At 36.2% G+C, this 20,602-nt stretch overlaps 1 long non-coding RNA gene across 1 annotated transcript; it reads right to left on the bottom strand.

Annotated features, from left to right (window-relative positions):
* Positions 1-16,573: 16,573 nt before the first annotated feature.
* On the bottom strand, positions 16,574-19,627 carry LOC113341316. The gene is made up of 2 exons (XR_003355882.1): positions 18,186-19,627; positions 16,574-16,872 (listed from the first exon to the last, which is right to left on the bottom strand). It is a non-coding gene; the product is annotated as an uncharacterized LOC113341316 (long non-coding RNA).
* Positions 19,628-20,602: the final 975 nt, after the last annotated feature.

Below are 20,602 nucleotides of genomic sequence, written 5' to 3'. Positions count from 1 at the left end.
GGCGAACCAGGTTGAGGTTCGGCTCACATCTATGAGCCGAATCAACCAAATGATGAACGGTTCGGCTCACTGAGTATGTTTACAGCATGCTTCGAACCTATAATTTTTAGTTCCAACCCTTTTGCTGGACACTAGTTCGTCTTATATGAAAGTTTCATAGTTAGCCGAAGAACATCCTGAATAGCGCGGAATAAAAATAATTACTGGTTCGGCTTATATTGACAAAATTGTATAAGCCGAACATGAATCTGTTAATTTTTGGGTTAAAATATTGTTATTGGTTCGACATATATTGACAATATCGTATAAGCCGAAACCTCTAAATGTTCAAGGTTCGACACATAATATGATTATCGTATGAGCCGGACATGAATTTATTAATTTTTGGGTTAAAATATTGTTCGTGGTTCGACACATATTGAGAATATCGTATAAGCCAAAACCTGTAAATGTTCATGGTTCGGCACATAATATGATTATCGAATGAGCCAAACATTGCTATTATATTCCTTTTCTAGTATTTAACCTTGTGATATTCTTTGTAGATCGTGCTTGGCGGACCTTACCCATGGAAAATCAACCTGATCCAGTAGACATAATTCACGAGGATACCAAGGATCACTTCCAAAATGATTTGGTATGTAAGAACTCTTTGTTTACCTTAATGTTGTCGGAATATTCCAAAGTTTTTCTTACAAATTATTTGTTTTGGAATGAACGTAGAGATGGAAAACTAAACCCGAAGTTCTTGATTAGGTTGAGGAACACGCGATGAAGGTAAATTGTGTACTATTTGAAGGACAACAAAGACGAGGGGATCGGTTTGAAATGATTTGTGAGCATAGTGAAACCGGCGCTAGCAAGGTTAAAAAGGGTACCGCATATGTTGGGAAGGCCGGGAGAAAGAATAGGACGAAGACGAAGAAAAGAAATTGCCCTTTCAAGATCGTTTTCAACCTCAAGAATAAGTCCTTGAACAAAGAAGATCAATATTGGATAATGAATAAAGATATGGATTGTCGTCATAACCACCCACGTCCCAAAGACCTTCATCGACATGCGAAAGTAGCGCGACTCAAACCCGACGAGATGCTAGAAGTGGATAAAATGACACGAGCACGTTTTCCACCGTCTAGGATTCTTAGCAAATTGAAGGCGGATAACAAGAATAACAAGTCGACTATGCAAACTATCTACAATGCAATACAAAAGATTAGAAGACTCAATTTGAAAGGTAAGATGGTGATGCAACAAGTAATATGGTTAGGGGTGAAGCATAACTACGCTTTCCAAAAGAAGTTGGATGACTTCGGTCAAGTCACACACCTTTTCCTTGCCCACACGGAATGCGTCCAATTGGCTTTATGCTTCCCACAAGTTCTTATATTGGATTGCACATACAAGACTAACAAATATGAGATGCCGTTGATGAACATTATGGGGCATACGTCGACAAAGGCACCTTTCACCATGGATTTTGGTTTCTTGAAAAACGAGAAGAAAGAGAGTTATGTTTGGGGGTTAGAACAATGGAAGTTAATCTTTCGGGAGGGTGCTCTTCCTAAAGTGTTCATTTCCGATCAAGATTCATGGTTGATGTATGCTATTAAGAAGGTATTTCCGGATGCATTCAATTTTCTTTGTACGTTTCTACATATGGTGCAATTTGAGGAAAAAATTCCAACCGAAAATTCAACCACTTAAGTTGAAAGAATTAGAGAATATTGCTAAGCTACCGGTGGAGACACGAGTAAAGAAAAAAAAGGAATTCTTGAAACAATATGAACATAATGAGATGTTGTAGGATTCTTTCCAATGCGAATAGGAAGCTTTGGTATGGTCAATCATCGAGGATGTCTACGAAGAAAATTTTAAAATGCTTATTAGGCATTGGAAGACCGACTACCCCGATGTCATTACTTACTTGGTAAAACATGTGTTGGAACCTAATAAAGAAAGGTTCGTGTCTTGTTTCAAATATAGGCACAAACACTTAGACAACCAAGCCACAAGTATGGTAGAGTCGGATCATTATCGGTTGAAAAAGAACCTTTTTGGATGTGTTGACACTTTTGTCACGGTTTTTGATGCAATTGACGAATATTTCAAAAGTGATGTTGTGAGAATTAAAGCCGCGTTCGAGCATAACCTTATGTTCAGACACAAGGATTATAATAGTAAGTGGCTATGGGAATTAACTTATAGAGTCTCCCATTTATGCATCGAGTTGTTGATGAAAGAAGTGGATTTGATTGAGAAATTAGGCGCCAACTTGGAGGAAGAGTGTGTTTGTAAAATGAAGAAATCTACGGGACTTCCATGCCGCCACGACCTACTTCGGTACAAGGATCGTATCATACCATTTGAGGATATTTATCATTTTTGGAAACAATTAAGCTTCGATCCTCTTCCAACCGAAGACGACGAGGATGATCTAGAGATATGGGACACGACGAATGGGAAAAAATTGGTGGAGATGTATAGGAAGATGTTCCCAGCTCAAAAGAAAATCCTATGGGACAACATGATGCCGGTCATGTATCCTTTCACCCAAGAAAATATTTTGGAACCGAAGAAGAGTGAACCGAAAAGAAGGAAGAGTAAGAAAATGAATAATTTTCAAACTAGACAAGCCAACAAGGAACTATTGGCTACTCAAAGGGATCCATCCGACGTTGAATACCATGATACAAGGTATGAAAAGGCAAAGAAGGAAATTGAGAAGTTTATGAAGGAGGAAGAAGTCAAATCTTCAAGAAAACGAGGTCGTCTGAGTATTCAAAAAGCCGAAACAAGTAACAAAGAGGTTAATAAGAATGATTGTCCATCACAAGCAAAGGATAGTAAAGAGGATGTCAAGGGGAAGGGTAAGATGTATCCTTCACAAACTAAGATAAAGGAGAAAAGGACCGTACATGAAATTGGTAGGATGAGAGGACCTAAAAGAGATAAGTCCGATAAGTATTTGAGGCCTATCAATTTTATATACGATAACTACTTGGAAGATTTATCGCCAATAATTCATGAGCATATTATAGCAACATACGACGTGCTAGGTGATGAAATTGTGGATATTACGTCACAGCGGAACAACTTGGTCCTTTTAAAGAAGGGAATAATCTGGTGCCCCCTGAAAATGAAGTGAACTATATTCGACACTGATTGTAACAAACCCTACGTAAAAACAAAGAATTCTATAATACAATGATGAGAATAGGTCCAAGAGGAGATGCAGGGGTGGCAGCGGAGTACATTGCATTTTATTGTCGTTTGCATGGGGATGTTATTATTACCGAAGAACATTGGATTTCAGTGACCATTTGTGGGTTTTTAATAGCGGAGACTTTCGATTGCGTCGTACATTGTTTCGCATGGACGGGTAGTAGCTTTACTTACGCTCCTCCAACAAAACATTTCAATGATGGTGTAAATGATAGAAGACTTGTTATTGGATTTGTTCAAAATTCTTATTTTATCGGCCTCAAACTTAGAACCGGTTGCCCATTACCACCATTGACGAGTGCAGCCTTTTGGAATAGATTTGAAAATAATTATGTGATGGATTGGTGTGCAAATTATGTGACGGAAATGGATCTTTGGATTTCTTTGAATGTGCAGCTCCCAAGTGGACAAGTAATTATGTTTTCAAGTGATAAGGATGAAGATGATAAGAAAGAGGTTAGTGAAGATGATGAGAATGAGGTCAGTGAATAGAATGAGAAAGAGGTCAGTAAAGAGGATGAGATTCGTTTAGGATCTCCATAAAAATGTTTCATGGATTTATCCGCGTATTTTGTGTCTTTTGATTTTCGTGTATGATGAGGATGATATTTTGACTAGAATTGCAGTTACATGTACACATCAAAACGAAATACTTGAATGATTTACTTTTTGGTTATGGAATGTGTCGTTTTCTGGAAACTGGAACCATGAACACGGGAGATGGTTCGGCTTGTGCCATTAGTTCAAGGAAATATGAACCCGACAGAGTGATGAAAATCCAAAGTTTTTCTGTCAGGTTTGCTTGCAGTATTATTTTGATGAAAGCCGAACCTGACAAAAAAAAACCCAGATTTTTTTTTGTCAGGTTCGGCTTCTAACATTATTTCACTTCCATCCGAACCTGACCAAAAAAAAAACCAGAGTTACTCTGCTAGGTTCGGTTTGTAGTATATTTTTGAAGAAAGCCGAACAATGGATTTCAACATTCGGTGCAGAACTGAAATTACAGGATAAGCCAAAGCTTGCATGATTCATGAACTCAAAAATGATTATATCATTCCAAATAGACTTTCCAAATTCATAAAAAATGAGGATTACACACCCGTTACATAATAGCCTTGCAATAAATTTTTAGTCGAATTCTTCTAATATCCAAAATGGGTAAAGACAAACCTTCTAAGAATGTAGTAGTGATCTTTGTATTCGAAATTCTTCGGTTGAAAAAGAACCTTTTTGGATGTGTTGACACTTTTGTCACGGTTTTTGATGCAATTGACGAATATTTCAAAAGTGATGTTGTGAGAATTAAAGACGCGTTCGAGCATAACCTTATGTTAAGACACAAGGATTATAATAGTAAGTGGATACGGGAATTAACTTATAGAGTCTCCCATTTATGCATCGACTTGTTGATGAAAGAAGTGGATTTGATTGAGAAATTAGGCGCCAACTTGGAGGAAGAGTGTGTTTGTAAAATGAAGAAATCTACGGGACTTCCATGCCGCCACGACCTACTTCGGTACAAGGATGGTATCATACCATTTGAGGAATTGATCATTTTTGGAAACAATTAAGCTTCGATCCTCTTCTAACCGAAGACGACGAGGATGATCTAGAGATATGGGACACGACGAATGGGAAACAATTGGTGGAGATGTATAGGAAGATGTTCCCAGCTCAAAAGAAAATCCTATGGGACAACATGATGCCGGTCAGGTATCCTTTCACCCAAGAAAATATTTTGGAACCGAAGAAGAGTGAACCGAAAAGTAAGAAGAGTAAGAAAATGAATAATTTTCAAACTAGACAAGCCAACAAGGAACTATTGGCTACTCAAAGGGATTCATCCGACGTTGAATACCATGATGCAAGGTATGAAAAGGCAAAGAAGGAAATTGAGAAGTTTATGAAGGAGGAAGAAGTCAAAGCTCCAAGAAAACGAGGTCGTCTGAGTATTCAAAAAGCCGAAACAAGTAACAAAGAGGTTAATAAGAATGATTGTCCGTCACAAGCAAAGGATAGTAAAGAGGATGTCAAGGGGAAGGGTAAGATGTATCCTTCACAAACTAAGATAATGGAGAAAAGGACTGTACATGAAATTGGCAGGATGAGAGGACCCAAAAGAGATAAGTCCGATAAGTATTTGAGGCCTATCAATTTTATATAAGATAACTACTTGGAAGATCTATCGCCAATAATTCATGAGAATATTATAGCAACGAACGACGCGCTAGGTGATGAAATATTACGTCACGGCGGAACAACTTGGTCATTTTAAAGAAGGGAATAATCCGGTGCCCCCTGAAAATGAAGTGAACTATATTCGGCACTGATTGTAACAAACCCTACGTAAAAACAAAGAATTCTATAAGACAATGATGAGAACAGGTCCAAGAGGAGATGCAGGGGTGGCAGCGGAGTACATTACATTTGAACGTCGTTTGCATGGGGATTTTATTATTACCGAAGAACATTGGATATCAATGACCATTTGTGGGTTTTTAATAGCGGAGACTTTCGATTGCGTCGTATATTGTTTCGCATGGACGGGTAGTAGCTTTACTTACGCGCCTCCAACAAAACATTGCCATGATGGTGTAAAGGATAGAAGACTTGTTATTGGATTTGTTCAAAATTATTATTTTATCGGCCTCAAACTTAGAACCGGTTGACCATTACCACCCTTGATGGATTGGTGTGCAAATTATTATTGGAGTGCAGCATTTTGCCCTAGATTTGAAAATAATTATGCGATGGATTGGTGTGCAAATTATGCGACGGAAATGTATCTTTGGATTTCTTTGAATGTGCATCCCCCATGTGGACAAGTAATTATGTTTTCAAGCGATGAGGATGAATATGATAAGCAAGAGGTTAGTGAAGATGATGAGAATGAGGTCAGTGAAGAGGATGAGAAAGAGGTCAGTAAAGAGGATGAGATTCGTTTAGGATCTCCATAAAAATGTTTCATGGATTTATCCGCGTATTTTGTGTCTTTTGATTTTCGTGTATGATGAGGATGATATTTTGACTAGAATTGCAGTTACATGTACCCATCAAAACGAAATACTTGAATGATTTACTTTTTGGTTATGGAATTTGTCGTTTTCTGCAAACTGGAATCATGAACACGGGAGATGGTTCGGCTGTACCATTAGTTCAAGGAAAGACGAACCTGACAGAGTGATGAAAATCCAGAGTTTTTCTGTCAGGTTCGACTTGTAGTATTATTTTGATGAAAGCCGAACCTGACAAAAAAAAAAACAGAGTTTTTTTGTCAGGTTCGGCTTCTAACATTATTTCACTTCCAGTCGAACCTGACCAAAAAAAACCAGAGTTACTCTGCTAGGTTCGGCTTTTATTATATTTTTTAAGAAAGCCGAACAATGGATTTCAACATTCGGCGCATAACTGAAATTACAGGATAAGCCGAAGTTTGCATGATTCATGAACTCAAAAATTATTATATCATTCCAAATAGACTTTTCAAATTCATAAAAAATGTGGATTAGACACCCGTTACATAATAACCTTGCAATAAATTTCTGGTCGAATTCTTCTAATATCCAAAACGGGTAATGAGAAACCTTCTAAGAATGTAGTAGTGATCTTTGTATTCGAAATTCTTTCCTTTCCATCTTCACCATTCCTCTAGAGCTCGATCTTCAATCTCAGAGTTTGTTTCACCCTTGAGACGATATAGACTCACAATCCGAACTAAAGCTATAAAATCTTTGACCGTTTTTTGAATAGTTTCAATTCGGCAAAACAAGGCCGCACTATCCCGGTTGTGAGGATTACCTGTTTCGGTGCTGAAGGCTTCATGAATTCTAACAAAGTAGTACATACTTATCAAACCCTTCAATCGTCGTTCTTCACCCTTTTTTGGATAGTATGCTACGTAATTAGTGCAAAGAGACAAATATTCTTCTAAAGTAAACTCATGAGTTGGGGGTGCAATTTTTTGTAGTATATTCTCTGCAGATTATGAAAAACCATGTATGTATATATATAATACAGGTTACAACGGCTATATATTTATATTAAGAGTCGTTCATTGATTTTTGTGCAAAAAAAGACAATGTTCGGCTCATAAGAAGTTAGAAAATAAGCCGAATCTGTTTAAGTAACTGGTAGAATTTCAAATTTTGAAACTTCTTACAGGTAGGACTTATACGAGTATGCAGATCCAAGACGAACCATACATTGATTTACATAATAGTTCAATCTTAGTTTTTTTCTAAAAAAACTAGCCGTTGAACTCAAATTATACTATCGAAATTACAGGTTCGGCGCAAAACTAATAATATCAAATAAGCCGAACCTAAAGCACAAATGATTCGGCGTGTAACTAACATTACAGGATAAGCCGAACCAGAGTTTTTCAAATTCGGCGCATGATATGATTTTGCTTGTCATTGTTGTAAATAAAGATTCGAACTCTAAGACTTGTGAAGATTAAATTTAAAGATTTAATGAAAATGATAAATAAAAGCGAGAGCTACTGGGACTAGGATTTCACCGAATTCATATCATCAAGTTCAATTATTTATTCTTCAACAGTTCTAGCTCAATAAACAAAAACATGGACTCTTATTTTTGCCAAGATATATTCTCAAATATTAGTTGTAAATCCTAAGTATGGGACATCAAAACATCTAAGAAAGCATGACCTATCAAATGAAATGACAACTAATTAATCAAAATCATAATTCTATTTTAATTAGTGCAAAACTCATATAGAGAATAAAATAATTTTACCAATGTATGAAATCCGGCTTCCTCCGTCGTCCCAGTGTTGGGGTTTAGCTACTCATAATGTAGACACTCTCAAAATATTTTTTTTATAGTTCAAATGGTGTTTACAATGAAGAAAAGGAGAAAAATAACATAAACCGCTAAACAGGCGTTACAAACTCTCCCAACTCTCGATGCCCATCTATGACTCCAGTAAACTCATTATATAGTCTCACCAACACCCAATATCTCTTGTTCAATGCGCAAATATTCTCTCTTTACTCCATTATTCTCCACGGGAATATTTTGCATTATTATCACGCGATTCTAAGTTGTTTGATTCATCCGAAAAAACCCCATTAGACATCCGCAAATATTAAAAGAATATCCTACGTAAATTCCTACTATAACTCAGAGAATCAAATCACTTAAACCCGAAAATATCTTCTTTTGACTTCTCTGCCAAATCATGGAGATTTTATTCTCCTTCCCTTTTCTGTTACGTGTATATGAGCTGTTGAACTATCTTCAGAATAATAACAAATCAAAACAAAATATCTTCTTTCCATTTCCTTCCATATAACTCCTCCAATCAATGTAGAATATACTCCCACGACAAATCTTCTCCAAATCAGCATGTAATAACACAAATAATATCTTCACCTCTACTTTCTTCAAATCGAGAATATATCCTTCCTTTTACAAATCAAAGGAAATCACCGCTCCTCTCCTTATCGAGTGCGAATAGCAATTAGGATGCTCCTTAGTAATTGGGTACCCCTTATCCAAAACTGAGAGTCTGGATAACATGTGTCCTCCGGGGTACAAAAACCACTTTTCGAGCAACTTTCTCCATAAGAGCTTATTTCATAAAAACACCTACAAACAAGGTTATTAGTGATAAAATGAGTCCCAGCTAATGCATTTACGGGTGAAAATGCTTCGCACTTTCGTGCTCATCAAATTCCCCCACACTTACATTTTGCTAGTCCTCGAGCAAAACTGACCCGCTACACAGCTGGTCATATAATAAGAGAGAAAGAGACACCCGCTACACAGCTGGTCTTATAATAAGAGAGAAAGAGAGACCCGCTACACATCTGGTCTTTTTTTTTAGACCCGCTACATAGCTGGTCATATTTATATATATATATATATTTTAGACCCGCTACACAGCTGGTCATATAATGCAAGAAAAAAGAAAAGACCCGCTACACAACTGGTCATAACATGCAAGAAAAAGGAGCAGACGCGCTACACAGGTGATCATGATGTGCAAGGAATTTCCTGAAAAAATAAAGTAAAAAGTTAACCTCTCCCCCACACTTAAACATTCCATTGTCCTCAATGTAATTGAGTCATCCAACGCAAATATTAAGATGGGAAATGCAAAAAGTAAATGAAAAAATAAAAATAAAAATACACCTACTGGAATATACAAAAAGGATACTCATAAACTAACAACCTGAAAATTTGGGGATCAACCCAAAATACAACATTTACAAATGACAGCTTCACACTTATGTTATCACGATGCGGAGACACTGAAACTATCAAAAACAGAGACTTACATCCACATGGTCATCTATATGTTCTGTTTGGAACAAAGAGTCACTGCAAGATTCATCATCATCAGCATATAATCTTTGACATTCAAGAACTCCCAATCTTTGTTCCAAACTAGGCGGTGTGTGTTTGTAATACTTCTCATATATTGTTAAAGGTGATTCTTCACTTACCACATGTGGAGTAGAAACTCCATACTGTTGCCTACGCTTATATTCAACAAGCGTCATATCAGATGCGGTTTCCTGATAATTTGACTTTCTACGTTTATATTCTGCCAGCGTCATCTTAGGTGACGTCTCCTCAAAAGAAGTCATCATCCTCAAAAAGTCCCTGAAAATAAATACAAAAAGAAACGCATAAAAAGGAAAAAAAATCTAAAATGAAATGAAAATACTGTACAAAACAAAAATAAACCTAAAAATTTATCTAACAAATCCCCGTCGGCGGCGCCAAAATGATATGATTTTGCTTGTCGTTGTTGTAAATAAAGATTCGAACTTTAAGACTTGTGAAGATTAAATTTAAAGATTTAATGAAAATGATAAATAAAAGCGAGAGCTACTGGGACTAGGATTTCACCGAATTCATATCATCAAGTTGAATTATTTATTCTTCAACAGTTCTAGCTCAATAAATAGAAACATGGACTCTTATTTTTTCCAAGATAGATTCTCAAATATTAGTTGTAAATCCTAAGTATGGGACATCAAAACATCTAAGAAAGCATGACCTATCAAATGAAATGACAACTAATTAATCAAAATCATAATTCTATTTAAATTAGTGCAAAAGTCATATAGAGAATAAAATAATTTTACCCATGTATGAAATTCGGCTTCCTCCGTCGTCCCAGTGTTGGGGTTTAGCTACTCATGATGTAGACACTCTCAAAATATTTTTTTTATAGCTCAAATAGTGTTTACAGTGAAGAAAAGGAGAAAAATAACATAAACAACTAAACAGGCGTTACAAACTCTCCCAACTCTCGATGCCCATCTATGATTCCAGTAAACTCATTATATAGTCTCAGCAGGACCCAATATCTCTTGTTCAATGCGCAAATATTCTCTCTTTACTCCATTATTCTCCACGGGAATATTTTGCATTATTATCACGCGATTCTAAGTTGTTTGATTCATCCCAAAACCCCCCATTAGACATCCGCAAATATTAAAAGAATATCCTATGTAACTTCCTACTATAACTCAGAGAATCAAATCACTTAAACCCGAAAATATCTTCTTTTGACTTCTCTGCCAAATCATGGAGATTTTATTCTCCTTCCCTTTTCTGTTACGTGTATATGAGATGTTGAACTATCTTCAGGATAATAACAAATCAAAACAAAATATCTTCTTTCCATTTCCTTCCATATAACTCCTCCAATCAATGTAGAATATACTCCCACGACAAATCTTCTCCAAATCAGCATGTAATAACACAAATATTATCTTCACCTCTATTTTCTTCAAACCGAGAATATATCCTTCCTTTTACAAATCAAAGGAAATCATCGCTCCTCCCCTTATCGAGTGAGAATAGAAATTAGGATGCCGCTTAGTAATTGCGTACCCCTTATCCAAAACTGAGAGTCCGAATAACATGTGTCCTCCGGGGTACAAAAACCACTTTTCGAGCAACTTTCTCCATAAGAGCTTATTTCATAAATACACCTACAAACAAGTTTATTAGTGATAAAATGAGTCCCATCTAATGTATTTACGGGTGAAAATGCTTCGCACTTTCGTGCTCACCAAATTCCCCAAACTTACATTTTGCTAGTCCTCGAGCAAAACTGACCCGCTACACAGCTGGTCATATAATAAGAGAGAAAGAGAGACCCGCTACACAGCTGGTCTTATAATAAGAGAGAAAGAGAGACCCGCTACACAGCTGGTCATATTATATATATTATATATATATATTTTAGACCCGCTACACAGCTGGTCATATTATATACCCGCTACACAGCTGGTCATATAATGCAAGAAAAAAGAAAAAACCCTCTACACAAATGGTCATAACATGCAAGAAAAAGGAGCAGACCCGCTACACAGGTAGTCATGATGTGCAAGGAATTTCCTGAAAAAATAAAGTAAAAAGTTAACCTCTCCCCCACACTTAAACATTTCATTGTCCTCAATGTAATTGAGTCATCCAACACAAATATTAAGATGGAAAATGCAAAAAGTAAACGAAAATATAAAAATACACCTACTGGAATATACAAAAAGGATCCCCATAAACTAACAACCTGAAAATTTGGGGGTCAACCCAAAATACAACATTTACAAATGACAGCTTCACACTTATGTTATCACGATGCGGAGACACTGAAACTATCAAAAACAGAGACTTACCTCCAAACAAAGTTTTTACAACACAAGGAAGTGTGTAAAGAACATAATATGGGGATATTATTGGGACTGGAAAATTTTCAATTGGCTCATGTGCGATATCAGGAATATCCAAGTCCTCTGGGTACTTAGATGCAAAGTAATCCAACAACACTTTAGAAGCACACAATTCTAACCCTAAATTAAGCAACTTTTGGAAGTCTAGGGGTCTAAAAACAACCTCTAAGTTGGGTGAATTATCTTGTGGGATGGATTCATCTATGGAATTAGGCAAATCATCCACACAATCATCCACATGGTCATCTATATGTTCTGTTTGGAACAGAGAGTCACTGCAAGATTCATCATTATCAGCATATAATCTTTGACATTCAAGAACTCCCAATCTTTGTTCCAAACTAGGCGGTGTGTGTTTTTAATACTTCTCATATATTGTTAAAGGTGATTCTTCACTTACCACATGTGGAGTAGAAACTCCATACCGTTGCCTACGCTTATATTCAACAAGCGTCATATATCAGATGAGGTTTCCTGATAATTTGACTTTCTACGCTTATATTCTGCCAGCGTCATCTTAGGTGACGTCTCCTCAGAAGAAGTCATCATCCTCAAAAAGTCCCTGAAAAGAAATACAAAAAGAAACGCATAAAAAGGAAAAAAAAAATCTAAAATGAAATGAAAATACTGTACAAAACAAAAATAAACCTAAAAATTTATCTAACAAATCCCCGTCGGCGGCGCCAAAATGATATGATTTTGCTTGTCGTTGTTGTAAATAAATATTCGAACTCTAAGACTTGTGAAGATTAAATTTAAAGATTTAATGAAAATGATAAATAAAAGCGAGAGTTACTGGGACTAGGATTTCACCGAATTCATATCATCAAGTTCAATTATTTATTCTTCAATAATTCTAGCTCAATAAATAAAAACATGGACTCTTATTTTTGCCAAGATAGATTCTCAAAATATTAGTTGTAAATCCTAAGTACGGGACATCAAAACATCTAAGAAAGCATGACCCATCAAATGAAATGATAACTAATTAATCAAAATCCTAATTCTATTTTAATTAGTGCAAAAGTCATATAGAGAATAAAATAATTTTACCCATGTATGAAATTCGGCTTCCTCCGTCGTCCTAGTGTTTGGGTTTAGCTACTCATGATGTAGACACTCTCAAAATATTTTTTATATAGCTCAAATGGTGTTTACAATGAAGAAAAGTCGAAAAATAACATAAACCGTTAAACATGAGTTACAAACTCTCCCAAATCTCGATGCCCATCTATGACTCCAGTAAACTCATTATATAGTCTCAGCAGCACCCAATATCTCTTGTTCAATGCGCAAATATTCTCTCTTTACTCCATTATTCTCCACGGGAATATTTTGCATTATTATCACGCGATTCTAAGTTGTTTGATTCATCCCAAAACCCCCCCATTAGACATCCCCAAATATTAAAATAATATCCTACGTAACTTCCTACTATAACTCAGAGAATCAAATCACTTAAACCCGAAAATATCTTCTTTGACTTCTCTGCCAAATCATGGAGATTTTATTCTCCTTCCCTTTTCTGTTACGTGTATATGAGCTGTTGAACTATCTTCAGGATAATAACAAATCAAAACAAAATATCTTCTTTCCATTTCCTTCCATATAACTCCTCCAATCAATGTAGAATATACTCCCACGGCAAATCTTCTCCAAATCAGCATGTAATAACACAAACAATATCTTCACCTCTATTTTCTTCAAACCGAGAATATATCCTTCCTTTTACAAATCAAAGGCAATCACCGCTCCTCCCCTTATCCAATACGGGAGTGCGAATAGCAATTAGGATGCCCCATAGTAATTGGGTACCCCTTATCTAAAGCTGAGAGTCTGAATAACATGTGTCCTCCGGGGTACAAAACATTTTTGTTGGGTACCACTTGTTTTAGAGGCATTTTTTTTCTTCCAAGGTCATTGCTTTTTGCAACCAAGTTTGGCCTTCATTTTTTCAACATCTCCCTACTCACGACAACCTATTTTTTCATTTGTTAACAACTTATAACCGTGAGGTTGAAAACATTTTTATCATAACTAATATATGAAAATAGTATAAATTGAAGTCATTCTTACCATTATCTTGAATGCGTTGACTACATCTTCAAAAGTAGACTTGTTGGTGATCTTGATTGCCTTCGTCTTCCCCTTATCAGCTACCTTTTGACTTTTCTTATTGATAATGAAGGGATGAGAAATTTTGTTATACCAATCCATATAGCCCGGATCCTTTTCATATGGATCATCAAGTAAAGGTGTTAACTTGGACGCATCTAATGTGTGATCGTCTAAGTTATTCCAAAACTCAAGGGTGGTATCAGGATCATACTTTGGTTCCCAAGATGAAGTGGTTCTTTTAGTTCCAGTACCACTCTTTGGTAACAACCTGAATTTCTCATCAAACAAAGGAAACTTTTGGATGCATCTTAATTGACGGAGTACTCGCCGTGGATCGTATATAACATAACCAATGGGATAAAACTGATACATACCTACCGACATATCTTCATCTTCAACAACTTCATATTCTTCATCTTCCTTCTCATATGGTTGAAAAACGACATCATCAACACCCATTAGGTCTAACGTCTCTCTCAAACTTGCCACCAACTTTTTTTTGTTCCTTTTCTTCTAGTCCTCGTACGCGTACCGTGCTGCAGTTGGCTCTGTATCAATATAATCGACATCCTTCTCAAATACTTTGTCCAAGTTCAAAATTGGGAAATGGTCATATATCCACACCTACATCCAAAAAACCACATTCAAAAATCAAAGGAATTGAAGTGATAGAATTATTTTTTACTTGGAAATATCAAAATAAGAATAAAGTTTGCAAACTCAGAGAACTGTTCGGATTATATGGATGAAGTATTATAAACCTAACCAAATAAATAATAAGTTTGGATTATACGATTTTATGGTTATAAGCCGAACCACACTCTGAACTCCCAAAAGTTACCTAGAGCAAAGTGAAGTTTCCTCCGATGTTTCTACTTGTCAACCTAGACGCGGTGGCAAGTTGGTCCAGCAGGTAAGCGAGCATAGCCGTTCCCCAAGCATACTTGTTACAAGTTTCAAGATTCTTTACCAATTGGAGATAATTAGCATTTACCTTCTTTCCGGTAAGGTCGGGAAAGATGTCTCTACCAAGAGTATAAAGCAAGTAGGCAGTTCCAGTTTGCTTCACTTTGACAGGATCCATTACCAACAAACCTTCCTTTACTCTCTCCTTTGTGTTCTCAAATTCCTTTTTCAAGTTAGTCAGCTCGATCTTCTTATTTCTGCCATTGGGAGTGTATATAGAATCGACATCTATAACGGATCGAAAAAACTCCAACTCAGTTTTGTAATTACCCAAACCAATACTTTCCCGGTACAAATTGTAGACCTCATCCCAACTCATGTCATAAAAATCAGCATCCACACTTCTACCCCTTGCTTTAAGGCCTCTAATCTTACTAGCCTCATCAGGAGTGATTGCCATCTCTCCAAAAGGTAATTGAAATGTGTAAGTTTCTGGACAGAATGTCTAGGTAAAAGCAGAGGCCGACACACTATCATATTCCTTATGTCCATAATTGATGGCAGGCCATAAAGCACTGTCTTGTACGTAAGCAATCACCTCAGGAACCTCTTCATCAAGACTCCATTCCGCTGCCCTCTGGTGTCTCAATACTCGTACTGCACGTGTGTGATCAAGAGTCTCATAAATTCTCTTCCCCCAAGATTCGGCATAACCAATCAACACATTTACTCCATCTTCCGGAAGACCTTGAGGTAAACCATTTGATCGAGGTGTAATTACGTCATCTTCATCAAAAATGTGTAAACCAGTGATCCGTCGATCATCATCGTCCTTCTCTTTCTCGGGTTCTGCCCCCTTCTTACCTTTCTTGTCTTTCTTGGGTTTTCCTTGGGGTTGTGTTTCTTGATGTTCTTCATGAATATCATCAGCTTCTTCATCTTCAGCTATTCCTTCTTCTTGTCTTTCAACTCTTACTTGTTCAGCTTCTTCTTCTATAATCTCCTCTACCTCCCGCTCCCAATTTTTTCTTACCTCCTGCTCGAGGATCGGGAGTTTTAGAAGTAGAAGGTGTTACCTCCATCTTCTTCCTCTTTTTGGCTTCATTGGTCCTGACACAAGTATGCTTCGAACAACAAAGGGATACAAACTATATGAAATATGGATTTGAAATGCCAAAAATTTGTCAACAAATAAGAAGGCTCGGCTTACCCTAAATAACACATATGAGCCGAACCATGTCTTAAAATTTTCATTTGCTTACACAGAGGGTGGATCGGCTCATACTACAAAATAATTATAAGTCGATCTTTTATATTCGGCTCACAACCGATACTGTAGAATAAGTCGAACCTATGATTATGAACACAAATATGTATTCGGCGCAACATGATATCACATAAATAAGACGATCCTATACACTTGTAAAATTTATGGAATTTTAACAATGATATTCGGCGCAACCCTAATACTATCGAATAAGCTGAATCTAGACTTATGAATTGAAACATTTATTCGGCGCAAAATGGTGTCATACAAATAAGACAGTCCTACACATGCAAGATTCATGACATTCAAACAACAATAATCTGCGCAAAACTAATACAACTGTAGCGCCTTCTAAGCTAGCAGCTGACTAATCCAAGAGATTAACTAATTAAAGAGGCACGAAGAATCTAAGACAAATACTTAAGCATTAAATTAAGAAATCGGCTATAAAACTTAACCCAAAACTAACCCGCTCAGAAATATATATTTATACAAGAACTTCTCTCAAATGATACATATACAATAGTCATTTGGTTTATAAAACAGAATATACAACATAATAAACATAACAGAAGTTAACTAATTGACGGAGTCAACTCCTCGAAGCTTTCGCTGCGCAACTCTGATCTGTCTCTGAAACTGAAAGTGGGAAAGGGTGAGCACATCATCCCTAGAAGGGGTGTCCAGCAGGACTAACATTCAAATTTAAAGAAATCATGAGCAAGATTTGGAAAACAATGCATGTTTTTCCGAACAACAAAGTGACCAAGTCACTGGAAATGCACAAACATGTATATGGACAAACTCCTTCTTCAAACAATATATAATAGTGATGCCGGGTTTTTCCACACCTACATAGCTATATTGCTGCCGGGTTGTTCCACACCTAATAAGCATAAAAGCTGAATTCATGTAGATATAAATAAAGGAGCATATCCTATATACCACACGTGGAAATTCTCATTTCCCATAACAATTCATATTGATAACAAAACATTACAGGTCCTTTCTATTTCATGGAAAGATTCACAGAATCAACAGAAAAATCATACTACAAACTAAACGATGCAAGAAATACACAAACTGACGATGCATGAGTTTGTTAAACATAAACTTTTGTAAAAGAAACAACAATGGTTTCAAAAGAGTTAAAAGTATTCCCAGCTCTTTTGATGACAAGCCACGCCTACCTTGAGATCCACGATCCACTGGTTCATCCTTGACTCGATCGTTGTTAATATAGACTAATTGTTAATCACACAAGAAGTCTAAGAATCTAGCCAAAAAGGCTCACACAAGAATCATACAAGTCTTTCTTATGATTCTAGGCCCGTTTAAGGTTTGACACATTTTATTTATCTATCTTTAGCAAATCTAAGGCTTACTAATTTAATTAGATTAGTTTTATAGTCCATTAGCTAAGTATAAGAATATCTACATCTTTGTAGAAGGAACCTTACTAATTTAATTAGATTAGTTCTATAGTCCATTAGCTAAGTATAAGAATATCTACAACTTTGTAGAAGGAACCGTAGGTCAATTCGGATCACAAGGGTCAAATTCATGTTCATTAAGAAAATTAACTCTAAGCCCAAATCCACTAACAAGCCCATTAACTAAGGTCCAGTCAACCTGAGTCAACCAACGGTCAAACTGACGGTCAAAGGAGTCAACAAACAGTCAGGGACGGTCAAATGGTTAACTGAGTCAAATCGTTCAAGGTCTACTGAGTCAAGCTTGGTCGGTTCTAGTTACTGAGTTAACTCAGTCAAATACACCAAGTCAATTAGACATATTGAGTCAGCTAGAATGACAGGGATGACTAACATCCTAATCCAATTTGTAATTATAAGTATACAACCTATCTAATTCTATTCAAATGAAGAAAACACAAACTATTAATAATAATAGAATTCTAGAATTCAATATATACAATGATAATTAAGCTTTACCTGCAGATGCAGTACGAAGCCACACTCATTCTATAAACACAATTAATCAGTTGTAGTCAATCCATCGACTAAGTTCATTCTTCAACTGATTTACAGTTCATTGATTTTCTTCATTTGCAACAGTCAAGACAATACCTAATATATCTCCAATACTAAGTTCATCTAACACTTCTTGAGCCACTAGTCCTACCCCCAACTGCAACTTCTCAAACCTGCAATTCAACTCCTTTAACATCTCCAAAACCCTGTACTTACCATACCAACATCACCTGCAGTTCATCTCAGCACCAACACACCTCTAACTTCACATTCTCGCAATTCTAGTTCATCCGACTCGTACCAAGTTTTACATCATAACATTTTTCAGCAAATACACTTCATGTACGAACCCAACCCATACCAGATTCACTGTAATTCTATATATCTCAGCTACATCTAGAATTCCAGTTCATATCACTTCTTATCTCAATAATTTAACCTAAATTCAAACCACAGTCCAAGTTCCAGCTATAACAACAAATTCAAGTATAATGCTAAACTCATTCACTTTCCATACACCACCTGCAACTACTTAGTATTCATCCAACAGATTCTGAATTCAATCAACAACATAATCTTCCTAACAACAATAATTACCCAATCTCAATTATGGACTTCTCTGCCTACAGATAAATCCATAGATTCAACAACACAATTTGCAAAACTTAACTAAGATCACAAAGGAGAACAATTACCTCAAAACTATTTTTCTTAAACACTAACCGGTTCATAACTCATAACAACTTCATCATCTTCTTATAAAAAGACAATTCAAACCCAACTCCATTAGTAACTTGAATCCTCCATCTGAGCTTCAAATACAAAACTCTAACTATCAAACTTAGTTATTCTTCAATCTTAACTCTTAAATTCACATTAACCCACCTCCAATTAATCTACTAATCTTTCAATTTCGTCTTATGAATCTTCTTCAGAAATTATTACAAACTTTAATTCACTTATTATCAACTCAACACCTCAACTGTCAAATTAACACAATACCCATCTTCAAACCACCTTTCTTAAACATCAGTTCCATTCTTCTAAAGCTTCTCTAATTTCGTACAAACCCTAACTCGATGATTTTTCATCAAAAATATTCATAACTTCAATTGCATAACAACCCCTTCATTCTTTCGGTATTAAGAACTCAATTTCATCCTTAATATCCTATAAATATTCAGTCGATTTCATATTTCTGGAACCCTAATTATAATTCTTTGTTTCACCTTTTCCGCTGGGTTTGATTTCACCGTATAAACCAAAACTACCACTATCAACTAACCTTCGATCTTTTCCATCTTTACATTAACTCATAATCATGAATTGATTCTCGAAATCAAAAACAGAAGAAGAACAGGGAAGAAAGAAAGAAAGAGAAGGAGAAAGAAGAATGAAGAAGAAGTTAAGAAGAAAGAAAAGAAGAACGAGTTGATCTTCTCGATTAGGTGTAGATAAGGCCGACCAGATTTTCTGAGACACCCACTCAATCGACACGTGCAGCCACAAGGTAATATTCGAAATGACAATGTTACCCTCCAAAAAAAAATTGATAAATCTTCTTCACCCAATGTCCGAATGACACGTGCGAGTAGTCCATTATGCATAACTTTTCAATACCTATTCAGCGATACTAATTTTGTATCTAAATCGTTGTTAGATTAATTCTTATTAATTGAAGTTCGCGTCAAACTAATCGAGTTATTATCGACTAAAACGTCTCTTGACCGGTCTAATTGCGTTAACGTGCTTGAGGGTCTTTACAACAACCATACAAGCCGATCCTAAGCACATGCAAAATTTCTGAAATTCACAAAACATTTATTCGGCACAAAACTAATACTACCATATAAGCCGATCCTAAGCACATGCAAAATTTCTGAAATTCGAAAAACATTTATTCGGCACAAAACTAACACCATCGAATAAGCCGATACTAAATACAAGGCTCTGTGTCATTAAGTTCGGCTCAAAACAGATTTGCATTTTAAGCCGAGCCGTTCATATGTACTTTCAGGGTTCAGTTTCAGGAACAGCTCGGCGCACATCTAAGGTTTTTTTACGCCGAACCATACCCTGTAACCGCCGCACAAACATGTTTTTGACGAGATGGGTTTGTAGAACTAACCTTCTTATTCTCATTTCCGGAGTTGGTTCTTCTTCAATCTCTTCTTCCGGTTGATTTTGTGGTTGATTTTGAGTTTGTTCTTCACACTCTAAATCTTCTTCTTCTTCAGTAGGTTGTTCAATCGATCGATTAGAAAGAGATACTGGATTATGATGACCCATTATATAGATGAGTTTAATCGTCGACTAAATTTTCACGAATCGACGATTAAATTTCGGCGATGATACGATGAAAAAAAAAGAAGAAGAAG

This window comes from Papaver somniferum, unplaced genomic scaffold (genome assembly GCF_003573695.1).
Source record: "Papaver somniferum cultivar HN1 unplaced genomic scaffold, ASM357369v1 unplaced-scaffold_29, whole genome shotgun sequence".
Classification (NCBI taxonomy): domain Eukaryota; kingdom Viridiplantae; phylum Streptophyta; class Magnoliopsida; order Ranunculales; family Papaveraceae; genus Papaver; species Papaver somniferum.
The sequence above is the reverse complement of the archived record's forward strand: the minus strand, read 5'-3'. Positions and strand labels throughout refer to the sequence as shown.